General features: G+C 46.9%; 1 protein-coding gene across 4 annotated transcripts in view; it reads right to left on the reverse strand.

Moving 5' to 3' along the window:
- The window catches only part of CAMKK1 (calcium/calmodulin dependent protein kinase kinase 1), an 87853-nt gene extending 72318 nt beyond the window's left edge, over positions 1-15535 (reverse strand). For 3 of the 4 annotated variants that reach the window (XM_048966810.1, XM_048966811.1, XM_048966814.1), the window contains exons 1-2: positions 15410-15535; positions 14054-14119 (exon numbers count right to left, since the gene is read on the reverse strand). The gene's annotated coding sequence lies outside the window, so the exon portion shown is untranslated. Of the gene's footprint in view, positions 1-14053; positions 14120-15346; positions 15385-15409 lie in introns of those variants that run through there. The other variant, XM_048966812.1, reaches the window with a different exon arrangement.
- Positions 15536-17445: the final 1910 nt, after the last annotated feature.

Here is a 17445-nt window from a genome sequence, read left to right on the forward strand (position 1 = left end):
ATGGGATCAGCATGCTGCTGGGCCATTGGGGCAGACTGACAGGAGACACGGCTGGTCTGACCACAGGCAGAGCACACGCTCCATTTCTGCCTGCCCCAGAGATAAGGCTGGAAAGCAATATAGTCACAGCACCAAAATGAAAAGACATCTCTGAGCTCTGTTTAATTAAACACAGTCTGGGAAAGTCTCTGCTTTTGTTAAACACTCCCTCAAAAGAAAAAGAGAGCTGAGTAATCCACCGATGGGGAAAAACACACTCTTTAGCTGCAAGGTGTTATTATAGGCTTAATATCAAAAAGGCTTGCTCAGCTTTTAACATTAGGCTTGAGTAAACACGCACAGCCTTGGTGAGACGTAGATCTGTCATATCTCTATTACAGACCCACATTAGCACTGATGCTCACAGGGAAGGGAGTCTCCTGCCTGGAGAGGGAGGTTATTAATTTGCAACAGGTTCCTATGGCACAAGAAAGCTGGTTAGACAAACTAGCAGAAGAGTGCACGAGGATGCACGCGTGTACACGTGGGTGCAGCAGGCTAACAAATCTGCACAGCCAGCTGCAGACTGGGACCTGCCCTGGGACAGAGCTGGCAGAAGTTTTGTTCCAACAGGCACAAGTGGACAGGAGCCAGCACTACAGCCAGGACAGAGGAACCAGGGGCAGCAAGTGGTCCCCTTCAGTGGGCCAGAAGCACTACAGACAGGGCTGTGTGTCCTCTGTGCAAGGCCTCCAAGCACTGTTCCCCTGGTGCCCTGAATACCAAGGGCACCTTTAGCAGCACCAGACATTTGACATTGAATTTGCCTCCTCACTGCTTAACCTCAATCTGCCATTTCCACCCCTTCCCCTTCTGCAAAACAGACATGATCACATAAACACTTAGGTAAAAGGCTTTGTAGCAGCAGGTTAAGCAGCATTACTGCTACTGAGTATGTCCTTGGGGATCCAGCCCATAACTGCAGCTGCTGACAGCTCCATGCCATCACAGCATGCAAACCAGCTCTGCTGGGGCCAGCAAGGCACTGCTGCCACCAGCACACTACTCACCTACCTGCACCTGGTTCCCAGCTCAAGCCATTACAAGTTTTAACAATCTAGAGCTTGAGAGAAACCACAGCTCTTAAGGCTTTTTTGAGAGCACTCAATAGTGAAGCATCCCTCACTTGAAGTTGAAAAACAAAACCCTTTCTTCTCTTTTATTTGCTAATTAAATGCATTCATTGTATTCAGAACTCATTTTTTGTGCATAATGTTTTGCCCATCTGTTTGATTAAAAAAGAACACAGCCACCCAGCTTCATTAAGCTAATTAAATGCATTCAGCCATTGGTTAATATTCTGAAGTACTTCACAATTATTCTCCACGGTTATTAAATCTCTTTCATGGATTTTATTTTCTTTATTAACAAGCACCCAAGCTGAACTGCAATTGCTCAGTCCATTAGAACACTGATACCCCACTGACTCCCTCAGCAGGAGTGGGGTCCCAGGCAGATGCATCTGTGCCTGTATCTGACACTTCAGTTCATCCTGACCTCAACAAACAACATCATCTTCCCTCTGTGCAACAGAGTTCAGCTCCGCCTGCTCAGGGAAGGCTGGAGGATGAAGCCTTAGGAAAGAAATGCTGAAAATCCTCTTTCCAGCTGAAAAGAGGCCCCCCAGGGCAGCAGCCATGGCACCCACCTGGCCAGAGTTCAGGAAGCATTTGGACGATGCTCTCAGAAGCATGGTTTGATTTTCAAGTGTTCCTTTGTGGAGCCAGGAGTTGGATGCTCATCTTTGTGAGTCCCTTCCAACTCAGTATACTCTTTGGCTCTGCTTCATGTTTCAGAGATCTCTGTATTAATTCTCCACATGAATTATGAAAGGAAAAGATGGTCTTAGAATCAGCAATCCAGTTATCTAGAGGATGGCAACTAACATCAGATAACTAGTGCAGCAAAAGAACAGCAGTGTGGCATCACACATTAGCCTTACTGGCAATCCTCTAAAGACTTCTTAGGAGGATGAAACCTAGGATGCCTGTACTAGGTTGTGGACAGACAAACTACCTGAACCCCAAACCTCCCAGCCTGCTGGTCTCCCCAAGCTCTCTGCTCCATTCTGAAGGACATTCAGCAGCCCTGAGGCTCAGAATCTGTATGTCTCAGCACCACTGCTCCTCAGAGACTTTGCAGCAGCCCAGCACTGACACACAACCACCCCCCACTCAGCCACAGAGAGGATCATTGCACGAGGAGCCTTGAGGACTGAGCAGCACATGTAGGCAAAGGGAAGTAAGGGCACAGTGAAGCTAGCCAGAAAAACTGAAGATGAGGGAAGCAGCACCAAGTCAGCTTGCTCAGGGGGTGCAGAACTAATTGCTGGAGGCTCTCATCTTAACACCTTCCCTCTCTACCCAGCCAACTACTTCCATGAAAACTCTTGACAACAAGTCTCTGAAGCCTAAATGGCTGTATTGGAGTGCAGGAGGACAAAGGCTCCAGAAGCTGATGCACAGCAGGGTAGGAGACAGGAGTGACAGACACACAGCAGACACATGGTTCACCTTTCACACAGGGTCTGGTTTCAGAAGGAAACTAGGTTAAGAAACTGAAATACACTCTTTTAAAAAGCAAGCTCTGATTTCCATGGTTCTGGTCCCACCTTGTGGCTCCAACTGACACCATGATCTCCCATCTTGAAGAATGGCAAAGAACAATGAATGATGAAACCACACATTTGTATTATGGATTCACGGCTGTTCTTCCTTCCTCAGTAAGCACTACATTTGAGATGCAGGAAAGGGCCTATGTCCACCTCATCCCAGTTCCTGTTTCCAACGAGGACCAATAGCAGAGGCTTGGAGGTAGAGGGGAACATACATTAACAGCTTAGAAGTGAAGAAAGAGGGTCAGCAGCTCGACACATTGCTCAGAAAGCACTTTTTATTTTTGCTGTATCTACCAGCCACACAGACATCTCCAGTACCCTTCTCAGAGAGTTGGGTCACACACACGCCCCAGAAACACCTCAACAAAGGGTCATCAGGATGTCAACACAAATGTGCACAAAGCAAGAAGGAAAGGGAAACAACTGTCCTCAGTTTGGCTTCTATAACTGCAGACCAAGCTTCGATATTTGAATTCTGTCTGTGCTTTCTCTAAATCCCTTCTTGCAGTATAAAATGTAGTTACACTTCCAAGAAATCACTTGGTGGTAATTTAAATTGAAGGAGGAAGAAATTAAGAGATTGATGCAGCTGTGATTTGACATGTGCTGACCCAGGGTCTGAGGAGAAACTTAATGACATTTCCTTTAGGCCAGTCTGTTCTCTTTGTTTCACACTGTAATTAGTTTTCCCTTTTAGACATGCAGGCATTGAGCCTAGGAGAGAAAACTTGGCCAGGTTACTACAACTCCTCCACAGCATGACAACAGCACCAATTAACATAGAGCTAACTGCCCTACTGCATTCAGTGCTTTAAAACTAACTAGAAGGCTAACTCCAGTTCAAAGCAGGTATTGAAAAAGAAAGCTTAAGAAATGATCCCCAAAAGGCATGTGCTTTTAAGGGACTCCCCCAGAAGTCTAGCCCCAGCTGGCATCTGCATAAACTGACTTAAGTCTGCCCGTACAAGATTTAAGGAACAGCAGCACAGAAAACCCTGTGAAATAAGAGGACCCTCTTTTAAGGTATGAACTCTCAAGATGTTTGTAAAATACATAGCACCCATGGCTAACTGAGCACTTAGTAAGTGAACTACACTCCCATAGTAAAAAAAACAAACAAACAAACAGTTTTGCTCCTTTCTTTGTTTCATTTGTCTTCAAGCTCAAGGTTTCAAGTATTTCTATCATTAAGGTACATTCCACATGCCATTTTAAGTTACAAGGTGAGTAGCACCCAGTTACACAACCCTCCAGCAGGTCTTAAAGGCACCCATGCCCTTACAACTAAGCAGGGCTGGGCATTCACAGCCCACACAGCTCCCCATTCAGCCCTGTGAAACTCACCCAGGGAGCATGATGTGGAGACTGAGCTCAGAAAAGCTGCAGAGAAGGTGGGATAAGCAGCTTGCTACTTCCCCTCTGGGGGCTCACAGCTTTTGTGAAATCTTACTCCAGGTAGCCTAAAAGGCCAACAGTCCCTTAGCCCCCAAGAGGTAAGGATTTAGGATCAAACCTAATCCCTGACTAACTCCATCTACCTGAACACATTGTCTGCCCCAGGGAGATAAATCAGAACCAGAGAGCACTGAGTGTTCTGTCTGAAGCCAGAGGAAATGAGAACTGCTCTTCCACATTCTCATCCCCATCAGCAGCAATGTATCTTAACCTTAAGGTGAAAATAAAATTGTCAAGGACTGGTTCAGACTGTGAAACAATGAAGTGCAAGTGAGTTCCACTGCACACCCCACCAGCCACACAAGAATCAAGGGACAAGCAGGGCTGGAAATCTAACACCCACAAGTCAAATTCAGGAGCACTACAGGCTTACAGTCAAGGATTATTCAAGTGTAAGGATCTGTCTTTATTCAGGTGAATAAGGCTCCTGTCGCTAACCACAGTTACTTCCCCAGCATACCAATTCAGGGAAATTGGTCTATGCCACAGGGCTAGGAATCCCACTCATCAATTTGGGAAGCAAGCAGCAGCCTCACAGAGAAAGCTGTCCCCTCTTAACCCAAATAGGGAAAACAAGGTGGTATTTTATTTCATTTTTCTATCACCATGATTTGTGCCAAAGCTGAAAAGAGTGAGAGCAGCCTTATGGCATTATGTGAACCATGGATTTACATCCTTTAGGGAAATCAGCCCCCAAAAAGTCAATTCAGTTCTTTCTTCTTGGAATCAGCCATTACAGCAGCCAACGCAGAGGACAAGACAAGGATCCTGCTGCCTGGGAGAGACCTGCAACAGTACAGAAACACAGCAGATGGGACACCTACCCTTCAGCTTGCTCCCCTCACTTCCAGGCTTCCTTTTTGTTTCCTTTACGATGTCTGCAGCTAAATGAACACGTCAGCAGAGATTTTGTTCTTAATTTGCCCCTGGGGTGTTCTGCTGACCCTACCAAGATCTATATTTAAATGTGCAATTTCCTGGCTAACTAGGCTCATTTACAGTCCCTTCCCCCGGATGCCTATGCAAGCCTGGCCCAGAATCCAATTAGCTACTATCACTCCTTAAATCAAAGGAGTAAAAAACTCATACACGAAAAATAAAATTCAGAATTTTAATCACATCATTCTTTCTATATATCTAAATACTTAAAATTGCCATGCTCTCTGGGAGGTGGGCTTAAAAGACTAAAAAAATGACAAGTTTCCAAGGAGACTCAAGTTGCAGGCAGAATAGTTTGACAGGAGAGAATGCATCCTCCCTAAACAGAGCACATTTAGCTTAATGCACTGTAGAGCCAGATGCAGGTCCTAGCTGGCACCCAGGAAAGAAGCAGCTGCCTCTCAGCATGTGAGATGCATAGTAAGCCCAACAGCTCCCAGCCTTGGGTGTGGAAGAGCAGTTGTCATCCATATGGATTTACTGTGAGATAGGCCCTTTGATCTGCATCACCTCTACGTACCTGGGAGGAATTACGGCTTCAGAGGAGCATAGATTCAAGAGATCCAAAGAGCACAGACCATCTGAGCAACCCTTCTGCACTATGACCACAGCCTGTGGCCACTTCAGTATGGAGAAACGTAACAAAGGACAGCAAGACTCCAAAGATCCAAGACAGTCACCTCCAAAAGAAAAGTCTAGAGGCTATTCAGCTAGAGACCCAGTTATTAGACGACTTCTGGAGTTGTCTTGTACCACACTGCTCCTTGACTAGGTTCAACAGCCACAGCAATGGTCACTGAAACCTGTTTCCAGTTGGCCCAGCTTTGCAAAGGAGGGGCTGGATTCCCAAGGCCACACAGTCCAGCTCTTGACTATGACAGAAGGGTGTTGCATACATTGTTTCCCTTGCCACACCCTTTACAGCTCCAGCTTTTCCTTGTCACATTCCGCCACTGATCGCTATTCAGACTTCACAGTGACCTCAGAGCATCTTCAGAGACCCTTTTGAGCACACCTCTCCATGCCTGCTGCCACTCAGCAGTCTCTGCTCCAGCTCCTGGCTTCCTGCCTCCATGCAGGAGCTGCATGTGCCCAGAAAGCCTTTGGCGAGCCCCCACAGAACTGTCGTGCTGGAGGACAGGATTGTGAAGGACAGGAAGAACCAGGCCCTGTGAGCTTAGAAGTAATCAGGAGAATCCTTTTGCCTCAGAGCTGGCTGACTGCAGGTGCCTCAGCCAGGACAACACTTGAGTTCCCAAATGCCAGAATGGCACAGCCTGGAAGACATCAGGGCAGTGGAAGGGTCCAGAAGTCAGGGCTTTGGAAAACCTGAACTGCTGCTGGAAATGCCACTTCCCAAAGTCAATAAGTAAACCACGTCTGGAACTATTTTGCTACAGTGTATTAACTGAAAAGGTACAAGCAAGCTGCCTTAGCTGCCAGCAAGCATTCATCCTGAACAGTGCAAGTGCCTGTACCTGCTCCTGACAGCCACAGGGGCTTCACTCAGATCCTGCCTGCCAGGAACCAGACCCAGCATCAGTTTAAGTAACTGCTGAGAACTCACAGGAAAACTAAGAAACCCTTATGACAGTAAGAGGCACCAAGTGACCTGCAGGTCATGAGGATGGAACAGTCCCTTCCACAAGGCTCAAACCAATACACCTGTCTGGCAGCAGTCTGCAGGCAGACAGCCCTGCCAAAATAAATTATTCAAGTACAATAATTCAATTCTCTTCAATTCCCCTTCCCAACACCCCCTCCTTTTAAAGGGAAACAGCTACACATACAGTGCTGTCTGTTGTCAGGTAATGCAGAAAGTCATCAGCTAGGAAGAACAAATACTCCAGGAGATAAAGCAAGCCATCATCTTCCCTTGAAGGCAGGTGCAGTAACAACTTGCAGACAAAGTACAGAGCTCCCCAGTGTGCTAAAAAAACCATTCTGGTGGTAAAGTGCCAGCACGTTTCTAGGTTAATAAAACCTGGAGCATGGGAGGAGAAAGGGAAGGAAGGAAATGTATTGTCTTAGAGCCTGCAATGAATTTAACAGCAGGGAAACGTTTCAGGGCAAGGAAATATTCATTCATACCTAAAGAACGCTGAATATTAAGATTCTGTGTGCTCCACAAGCTCTTAATGGAATGAGACTCTGTACTTTGCAGAAGGCACAGCACACCCTCAGTGAATCCAGGAATTAACATCCAGCTCACACCAGAAATACCTGAGCATTGCAGCCATGCCATCAGCAGGAGGCTGGTGTACACACACCAAGCATCAGCCTCGAGAGCAGCAAGGGACAGGCCCTGTGTCCTGCAGGGAGAAGGGACTTCTCCACAGGGGAGCTGGGCAGGCACTGAACCATGGCAGCCCAGCAACACACTGCATTGGAGTCAGGCCAGGTGCATTTCTGTAGCTGAGAAACTGCTCTTTGGCCTCGTATCCTTCAAGTGTCTGCGGTTCATTGACTCTGATCTGGAGGCTTTAATTTCCATTGATTTGGCATTTCAGGCTCAGTTATCACCTATGCCTGATGCTGCATAAGGATGACAACACTGGTCCCTGGAGCAAAATTTATACTCTTAATATGAGAAACCACAAGGCAAGTAAACAGATGTTGGGTGGCTGGAAGCACGCACCACAGAAAAACTGATTTCCACGAGTAGGGCATGATCTGATTCTGCCCTTTCACATCTGTGATTATCATTTTGGATGACCACTTCTTAGCTCCTTTGAAAAAGAGCTGAAAATTCACATCCTTACCAAAAAAAAAGTCAGCTCCATTCCGCAGCCTGACTTGAAGCAATCTATCTGGCATTTAGGAATGAACTCCCAGAAATTGCTATGAATAAGTCATGCCTTTTTACTATTGCTTCAAGGCAAATTACAGGCACTGCTCACATCAATACTGCATGAGAAAGGGAAAAGCAGAAGCCTGATTAGAGTATGGAAACACACTGGAAGAGATGCCTGATCTCTCTAAAGGCAAGTAGTAATTTGGCCTGATTTGCCAGCTGAAAGCACTGAAGTTCCTGAACTCTACCACAGGACAAAGGCATGTAAAACCCACACAGCACCTTTATATGGTCCAGGCTGATTTGCAGCAATACAGAGTCCTCCTACATTTGAATAAAATTATTTCCTCCCCTCTCAGATGCTCACACTTCCCCAGTCCCACCTCTGGCAGCACTGTGCACAAGCTGAAACAGAGGATCTGACAATTCCAGCAAATCACACCCTGTGCGTGTAATCACCCACAATGCAGTCCCAAGGCACATTTCTGTTCCCTTTTCATTCAGCAAGAATTTGCATGGCAAGCCACATCCAGACATCTTCCACTTTCCCAGCCACATATGCCAAAACAACAACAAAAAACCCACACCTGTTTCAAGTCTGTTTTACACTCTAACTTCACAGAACTGGGGGCCTCTGGATTTATTAACTTCTGCCAGCCAAGGTACCTGACAGCTGTGGAAGGGCCTGACCTCAGCACCAAAGCAGCTCATCAACCATGGAGAAACAGCAAGAGGTCAGTGGATGAGTCTTCTGCTTTCATACTGCCACTCACACTGTAGGAACACTTAGTTCAAGGGAACCCAAGTTCCCTGTTCCAGAACAAATATCACAGAACAGCAATACTCAGACAGCATCTCAGAGCCAGGTGTCAGAAGTGCCAAAATGAAGGCTTGTTTAGGTAGCTGGCATACAGGCACGCATACTACAATCCTCTACTTCTTTGTCATCAGATCCTTTTCAGATATCTCAATTTCTTTGGCAAAGGGCTAATGCCTTCTGTATCAAAACTATCCAAACCAGTTCTTACTCTTTTCCTCCCAGTTTTTCCCCAGTCTGATTTGCAGTTATTCATAAGAGACAGGGAGGGAAGCGCTGAAGAAGCAAAGCACTTTTCCAGAGTAGCACTCAACCTATTCCAGGGGTAAAACTATTGATTTCCTTCCATGTTACATCCACCACTTTTCACATGCTGCAGCTCCTTCCCTAATGGAACTGTGATTCATCCTTAGATTCATCCCAGGTTCCTGACAAGGACACAGCTTCCAGCTTCTTGCCCACAGAAAGGCAAAGCCTCATGTGCTAGAGCTGTGCATGGGGGAGTTTGGTAGCAGAGACCTACCATGAAGCAGCAGCTACAGATCTCTTCCAGCAGGGCTTCCATTGAGCATCCCACCAACCTACAGGTGGGAGAAGGAAGGAAGCACCCACACTGAAGCTTTTATCTTAGACTATTGTGCTGTCAAGCCCTTTAAGTTAATAAGGCAACAAAAACTACAGGGTTGATAGAACCTTTGCTGCATTCACAAAGACAGCAAGGTAAAATTGTGAATCAGTTGAGTAACGCAGGAATAAGGGAGGAACACCAGCCACCAGAACAGCAACAGATGGCTGCATAGCACTGCTCTCATACAGCGTTAAGCTGCCAAATGTAGGTACTGAAGTCCAGGTCAGTAGAGCATGATCTCACACTCCTTGGTATGACTCATTTGTATCCCCATCGCAGAGGCTAACAGTTGTAAATCCAACACTAATGCAACCTCAGAAGGTATTATTCAGCCTGGGCTTCCCCAGCATTTCTTTACTCCTCTCTTCCCCACCCCAGCTGAGCCCCTCATGTCTGCTCTGTTTAACACCCTTGCTATGCACACAGTGTTTGGGTCCATCTGTGAATTGGGGCTTCATGTTACCAAGGAAATCCATAGCAGAAGGAAAATGAATCAATCTGTGTTAATATCCTACATAGCATACCAGCCTTTTGCAGTTCAGAGCTTTGTGGGTCTGTAGGAAACGCATCTATTTAGTATGGAGTTCATGGCAGAAATAATGTGAAGTAAGAACACCAGAGGCAATATTTTTTTTTCCTTTGAAGGTGAAGAAAATGTTATCCACAGAACTGTGCAAAGATGCACAGTGAAAGAGGGGCCTAATAGTTATTCATAGTGTATCATTAAATGTCCTCACAAGGTCACACAGTTATGGAGCCACTTGGCTGAGAAAAAACAAGCAGTCAACCCTAGAAACATACGTGGGATATGACACCAGAATGACAGGATTCAGGGAGCTGCTCTCATCCTCCCACCTTGAGAAGCAACTCCGTGCTTCTGACCATCTATTAAAAAAAAAAAAAAAAAAAAAAGCAACAACTCTTCCACCTCAGCTCTGCAGCAAGGACTCCAATCAAGAATCCAGGCTTTTCTGCCAGCTGAAAAGGATGGGGTGTGATCCTTCTCATTTACAGTGGTGTGGGAAAGCAGAGACTAACAGGGAAAAGCAACTGCAGAAAGCAGCAATAAAAGAAATGAGTGAGGCTCGTGAATTTGGTCCACTGACCTCAGGGAAGTAGCTGCCTCTCAACAGTGGTATCAGCAAAACAGAAGGCTAGGCTTCTGTGGCCTTCCTGTTTGGAACCTGGCCTGCAAAGTGTACAGGACAGGAACAATGGAAGGGCACTTCCATCTCAGAAAGGCACATATACACGTGCTGCTCCAGCAGAGAATGCCACATCACAGCCTCACTGTTTGTATTAACACCAGAATAATTAGAGCAGTCACTGTTAACTAGCTAACAACTTCACCACATACTCTGAATAGCATTGAAGAATTAATTACAACACTTCAGAGCCTTCCCAGAATGCAGCCACTGATCTACAGAAAACACTGAAACCAGCCCAGAGACAAACGGGCTAAATTAATCCCAAATGGCTTCTGGAAAAAACCACACAACTCTCTCTGAGGTACTCACTCTAAAATAATGCCTGTCCAGGGCAGCAACCCAACAGAAACAAGTCCTCAGCAAACCACACCTTTATCACAAGGCATGACTCAGCTCACGAGCTGGTTGCCATCAGAAAATAAAATATAGGGATTTATTTTCAGCCAGGTTCACTCCCAAACCAGCAAGTTTCCAGGATGAGAAGCTCTCAGCTGCCATGGGACAGCTTTCCCTTTCAATGCAAGTCTCAACTCACAAAGGCGCTGTGTCCTCAAAAGGTTTTGACCTTTCAAGAGAACTTCCCCATTCAGGGACACAAGCACACAGAAGCAGTGAAATCATTCTCCAGTGTCACATATTTGACACTTACGACAAATATTTATACTTCTCCATCTGTTTCTGTCCCTATCACTTATGCCAAATATAAAATTGAAGCCTGAAATTGAGTACAAAAATGTTTCTGAAGACTTAACCCACTCTAAGAAACATTACCAGCAAGTTCAGCAAATCCCTAAGCAAATTAGAAGTACAGCTAAGCAGTGTTTGACTACACCCTGTCATTAATGATAAACTTTGCCTGATGACCATATTTGTGTAGGTTACAGGAAAAAAAAAAATGAAAAGCAGCACCTCAATAGCTGGAAAATAGGAAAGGCAGAGTCAAATTCCCAGATGGTTTTGGTTTTGTGGGCTTTTTTTTTTTTTTTGATAGCCTGAAGTTTAATCCTGGGAAAAAAGTTACACTTGTTCATTTGTGGCAGCCCTAGAAGTAAGGCACAAGCCTTCCTCAGGAACCCTAGGGGACCCCCTTGCTTTGCCACAGCTTCTGTTTCACCTTCAAACAAACAAATCTGCAATTTCGGTCTAGTGTGTATGTCCCTAACTAAACATTTTTTTTATGATCAAGGACAATCCTTAAAGACACCACTTGTGTGTCTTTAATGTAATTACACAAGTCTGAAAAACAGAGTTTCTGGAGAGAAAAATATGCATACCACCTTACACCTCACCAGCAGCCACAGATCAACAGCCACTCTCCCACGCATCTATGATATTTCTTCCCATTTTTATCTTCCAGCCAATTTACAGTTATCTTCTCTTAAGCACTTCAGACAGTTTTTTCCAAGCACATCAAGCTTAACCACTGTCTTAATTAAAACCACATGCTTAATTACATTATTTGATATCATTCATACATCCACTGTATGCAGCACTTTGATGCTTTATCATAAAGATTACTAACTACTTCAGATCTGCCACAAATGACTGAGTTATGTCAGCAATTGCTTCTATACACTTCAATCCTCCTCACTGCTTCTACAGTTTAACTGCCTGTTAGATGACTGGGTCACCTACCTGCTCAGACACTTGCTACAGGATGTCACTTGCTTTGAGAAGCTAGTGACATAAAATGATTCGATATCAGAGAAGAGGAATTTAAAGCTATGAAGAAAAAAGCTCAGCAGAAGAACCTGAACTTGAAGAACTTGGTGAAGACTGTCTACCTTTCCTGAGATGCATTTGCTTTCTTATTTTTAAGGCATAAACCAGTAACATTTAACCTTTTTAACATTAACATCTAATTTAAATCACATGCAACCCAGGCCTTGCTTTTGGCAAGTAGCTGATGTGTAACTCACCTCCTCACTGGCCCTCAGTTAACTTGCTGCACTGCCTGCCTTCTCCAACTGCCAAACTTCAGCAGCAGGGCAGGGCTGGGCAGCAGCCAGCATCTGCCAGAGCACAAGTTAGAGGACAGTGCAAAGTCACCTAGAAGCAGCATTTGCTCACTTTCCTTCACACAGGTATCAAAGAAGAGCTGCTACTCAATGCAACCTTTGCTACTGACCTCAAGCAAGCCATTTTCCCCTCCCATCATTTGTCTCCTTACACTGCCTGCATGCACAGCATCAGCACAGAGCCCCAAAAGAGAACCGCATCCTCCCCATAAGCAGAAACTGCCTCCTCCCCCCACATCAGTGTTTGTTGGTGCTTTGAGATCAGCTGAACAGACCCATCTACCCTCCTGCTCATCGGCTACCTGCACTTCAGCAATGGGCAGGCTCTCCCCAGACATCTTCTCAAGGCAGAGTAATTGCACATATTGATTTCAGATGTTATCAAGCAAACTGCCTTCCACAACTCCAACATGGACACTAACCCGACTGTGAGCTCCCCACTAACACACATCCCTTCCACTCCAATAGTGCAGCATACCCTGATTTGCACCAGATTTCTCCTCTCAGCCAGAGACATACTCTGGAGACCCAGAAGCCATCTAGCTCCCCCAGCTTTTATGGTAGCTTTTCCTGAAGCTGCCTTTTCCTACTCCAGGTTCACAGGGCGTCTGTAAAGGCTCTGAGATCAGCACTGATACTGCATTGAGACGTGGCTTGCAGACTGGACCATTCCTTCCACAGTTAAAGAAAGGCTGGCACAAACAACTGGGTTAATACAACGTTCAGTAACTTCAGGAAGCAAACACCAGCAAAAGACAGTACTCTGGCAAGCAGACTCTCAGCTGAAGCATTGAGTGGCAAGCTCAGCATAGTGCCACTTCTTCAAACCCAGCCAATGTCTAAACCACATAAGCTCCAGTGGTGACTGCTACTCAAACAGCACTTCTTCACAGCAACCAGAACATTGCTATGCTGCCCTTTTAAACATTTTGCCTGCTGCAGCAGGACCGGAATTACACCAGGACTGGCAGCAGCTATCCAACTGCAAGGAAGACCATTGCCCACACATGGTTTGAGAGAGAAAGTATCTATCTTCAACAGCATCCATCATAGGGCTGTAGTAGTGCACTGTGAATGGGAGAGAAAAAAAAATATTCTTCCAATGCCTGGGCCAGCACTACGGTCAGGTCTGCATGACCTGGGACTCATAGGGTCTGCAGTACTCCCCCACTTTCCCCTGTCCAGTTCCATCAGCTGATGATTTGATTAAAAAAAATAAAACCTTGCACACAGATGACTCTTGCTGCTCCCCACCCAAAACCTCCCATCCCTTTATGCAGAGAAATTAGTCAGACTGCACATAAACAAATTGTCTGCAGTGTAACCAGTGACACACTGAGTAGAAACAAGGACTGGTTTTATACGTGGTATATAATTTATCACTACAGGCAAACACCCCATAACTTTCTTGAGACACGTTGAGTCCCTTAAGGAACTCCTCCTCACAGCATAGCAAGATGCTTTCCCTCTTAGAAGATGTAAGGACTTTGGCTGATATTTGTATGGACACAAGCAGGATTCAGCATCCTTGTACTCACCAAGCTGGCAGCTGCAGGTTGGCACACAATCAAGCAGGGACCCTTCTGCTGTTCTCTCATCTGTACCTATAAAAGAAAGAACCTGAGACTCTTCCTTTGATCGCTGCAGCAGTGTTTCACTCATAGATCCAGGAGCATGATAACGTTTTATTAGTTTAAAGTAAAAGATACAAAGCTTCTGTGGGAAGAGGAGGCAAGCCCTATATTGCAGGCTGACCAGCTGCCCACTGCAGACACCTCTCAAGAGCCCCTGAGAAACTCCACAGTCCTTCCCAGCAAAGAAAAGCTGGTCTTTGAGAACCAGTTAGTGCAAGAATCTTGTGCCAGGCAAAGACAACCAGCACTTCAAGAACACTTCATTAGAAGCATTAGCTCGGAAACCTATGGCAGAAGTTAGGTTCAGACAATGTGCAGCACATCATTACTCACTAGGGCAATACTGGGGCAGACAAGAACTCAGGACACCAGGTCCTCTCACAGTTTAGCTCCAGAAGAGACTGGATAAACTGAGAGAGCAAGCTCAGCCCGCTCTCTTCATAGGAGGATGGCCAAGGTGCCATCCTATGAACACATACCACAACTCGTATCAACTCTAAGCACACCAACTCCAGCCACTGAAACTTATTCCAAAAAGCAAGGAGAAGAAATAGCTGGAGACAGGTCCAGAACAGAAGCACTCCAGGCAGCAAACAAGGCAACCCCACTCAGCACCTACTGAAGCTTAAAGCCCAGCTCTCACATTGCATTCATAACACGCCTGAACTCCTCGCTGGAACGATAAGAGGCCAGTGCTGACGCTCCTGGTTGCTAAGATCTGGCCTTCTTCAGGAAAGAGCCAAAGGAGCACACTGAGGAAAGCAAATTCCTGCTGTGCCTGGGGACGGTGCAGCACTGTACCACAAACCAGCACTCTGCCTTCGGGCTTCCCCTGCCAGCAACAGAGATAACAACTCCCTTCTTGCTTCACCCAGCTCCAAAAGCAGCGCTTCAAAGCAGCCCGCGTCAGACGGCACAACACACCGAGACTGCCGCAAGTTGACACCTTATCGGGAGCGGCAGCAAGAGCCGCATTGGGAATCGCGGAGCCTGTTGGAAAGGAAGCAGTTTCCCAACGCGGACACACCGCTCACAACCCGGCTTTCGGAAGGATTTTCCCCCCCCTCGTTTATTCCACACACCCGGAGCCCCAACCGCCGCTCCCATCACAGCCCCGGGACGCCGCAGGCTGACGCGGCCCCGCATTGCCCTCAGGCTCCTCACGCAGCGCGGCCTACGAGGCCGGTCAAGACGGACCCCGGCTGAGGCGACGGACGCAGAGAGGCTCCGGGCGCGCTCCCGCCCTTCCCGCCCGCTCACCTGCCCTCGGCCGCGCGCCGCTCCGCTCCAACGTGCCGCCGTTTGCAGCGCCCGGACAAACTCCCCGGCACGCGCCCTATCAGAGCGCGCCGCCCCTCGGCCGCCCGCCCTCCATTGGCCGCGCGGGATCGGAGCCCCCCGCCCGCCGCCTGTAAATAACCGCCCGCGCGCGCGCTCCTATTGGCTCGCGGCGGCCGCTCCTCTCGCGGCGGCCGTTGGCCGTGAGGTGAGGCGAGGCGGCGCCCGGTGCGCTGCGGCGGTTGTGAGGGAAAGCCGTGTTTTTGGAGGGGGCATTTGTCCATGTTGTAAAAACAACAAGCACACCTGAGGCTGCGGGGTGACAAACACGGGGGTTTTGGCTATTTAGCTTGGTGAAGTGTAGCTGGCAGCCCAGCGCTGCTATGGAGCAGAGGTCTGCTGCGGGCAGGGAGCCGTTTCAGGCTGTGAGGGACAGACAGTGTAGGGATCACGGAGTCCTAGAGGATCCCAGGTTGGAGGGGTTCATCAATTCCAACCCCCTGACAGTGTGAGGGATGGACTGAGCAAGTACGTGTGGCTGCTGGCTTGATTATTAAAGAATCCTTGCATCCAGCTAAATGATGCTGTGATTCTGTGATTCCTATATTAGAAACCTAGGAAGGATCATCAGAGAGAAAACCCAGAGGAGAACACTCTCCACGAATCAGAAACATTGGGGCAGAGAAGAACTCTTGGATCTGGTGAAAGCAATGCAATGTTAACGAGAGGGAGATTGGTACAGCCTGCTAATTCTGGTTTTTACTATTAGCAGTTTAATTTTTAGTCCCTTTCAAATACAAATGGTGCATTGAGGGCATGGCTTCTGAAGGGACCCAGCTGGATTTTCCACCGTTGGATAATTTATCTGCCCTTCCAGGCCACATTTGGTCTCTGCTGAAGGCAGCAAAGCTGCTGTGGAGAGGCATCCTTGTAGCAATTTTGGGTCCAGAAGTGGCTTAGGTCTGTGTTCATGGTGCCACGTCCTTTGAGGAAGGCAGCAGTTTCAGGATCACATTGAAGAATGCTCTCATTCCCTCAGAGCCTTGGGTTTGTCTTTGCACCAAGGCAGGGCTGGTTGCCTGTGGAGCAGGCAGCTTGGGGACACAGCATCGCTGGCTTCACACCAACTCAAACAAAGGCAAGGAGAAATCAGTACAAATCCTGGCACCACCTCTGCTGCTCGTTGTCAATTCTCATTCTAATTCAGCTAGAAGCACACACACACAAAAAAAAGGTCTGTGCAGCAGTGGCACCCATCTCATCTCCATGGTCCATAGCACAGGTCCCTGCATGCACAGCTATGCAGTTGGGTTTCAAATCCCTGGCGTCCTTCTCTGAAAGATCCAAATGTATAAATATAAAAGCCCCATTTCACAGGGACATCCTGAATAACCAGCAGGGTCTTGCTCATACAGGTACAGCTTAGTTTCTCTCCAGCAAGGAAACATTCAACTTCCAGTTCTTTTTGCCATAACTGTTGCCAGGAAACGTTTTCAGGGGCTTCAGAAATCATTTGGAATGCTTCACTGTGAACTTTGACATGCCCAGAAGATGACTAAGAAGTGCTGAAGATTGTCCCCTAAAGACCTGTCTCCTTTAGCATCAGTCACTTTAATGAAACAGTGACACCTGAAACAGTCTTAGCACCATCACCAGGGTTTGAAACTTTTGCCTCAGGCAATGGCACTTGTCCCAGTGTAATAACTTGGGTAACAATCCTCTGTCACAAGCTGCTATTTCTCCCAGAAAACAAAACCCATGTGCCTCAGTTTCCTCTTTCACAACACATAAGTGGTTGCACTACAAAGCACCAGTGACCAGTACAGAGAGTCCCAAATAACGTTTAACTGATGCTTCTACCATGAAGGCTGTAAGAAGGTTAAAATAAGGCTTTGGTATTCTGTTCATTAATGGTTGGGCGTAGAATGGTCAGTAATGAGTATTTCCCATACACCTAGGTTCAATGACTGCTGGTTAACCTGTCCCTGATTTATAGTCACCCAAGGGAGGCTTCACAT

The sequence above is a fragment of the Lagopus muta genome, chromosome 20, assembly GCF_023343835.1.
Source record: "Lagopus muta isolate bLagMut1 chromosome 20, bLagMut1 primary, whole genome shotgun sequence".
Classification (NCBI taxonomy): domain Eukaryota; kingdom Metazoa; phylum Chordata; class Aves; order Galliformes; family Phasianidae; genus Lagopus; species Lagopus muta.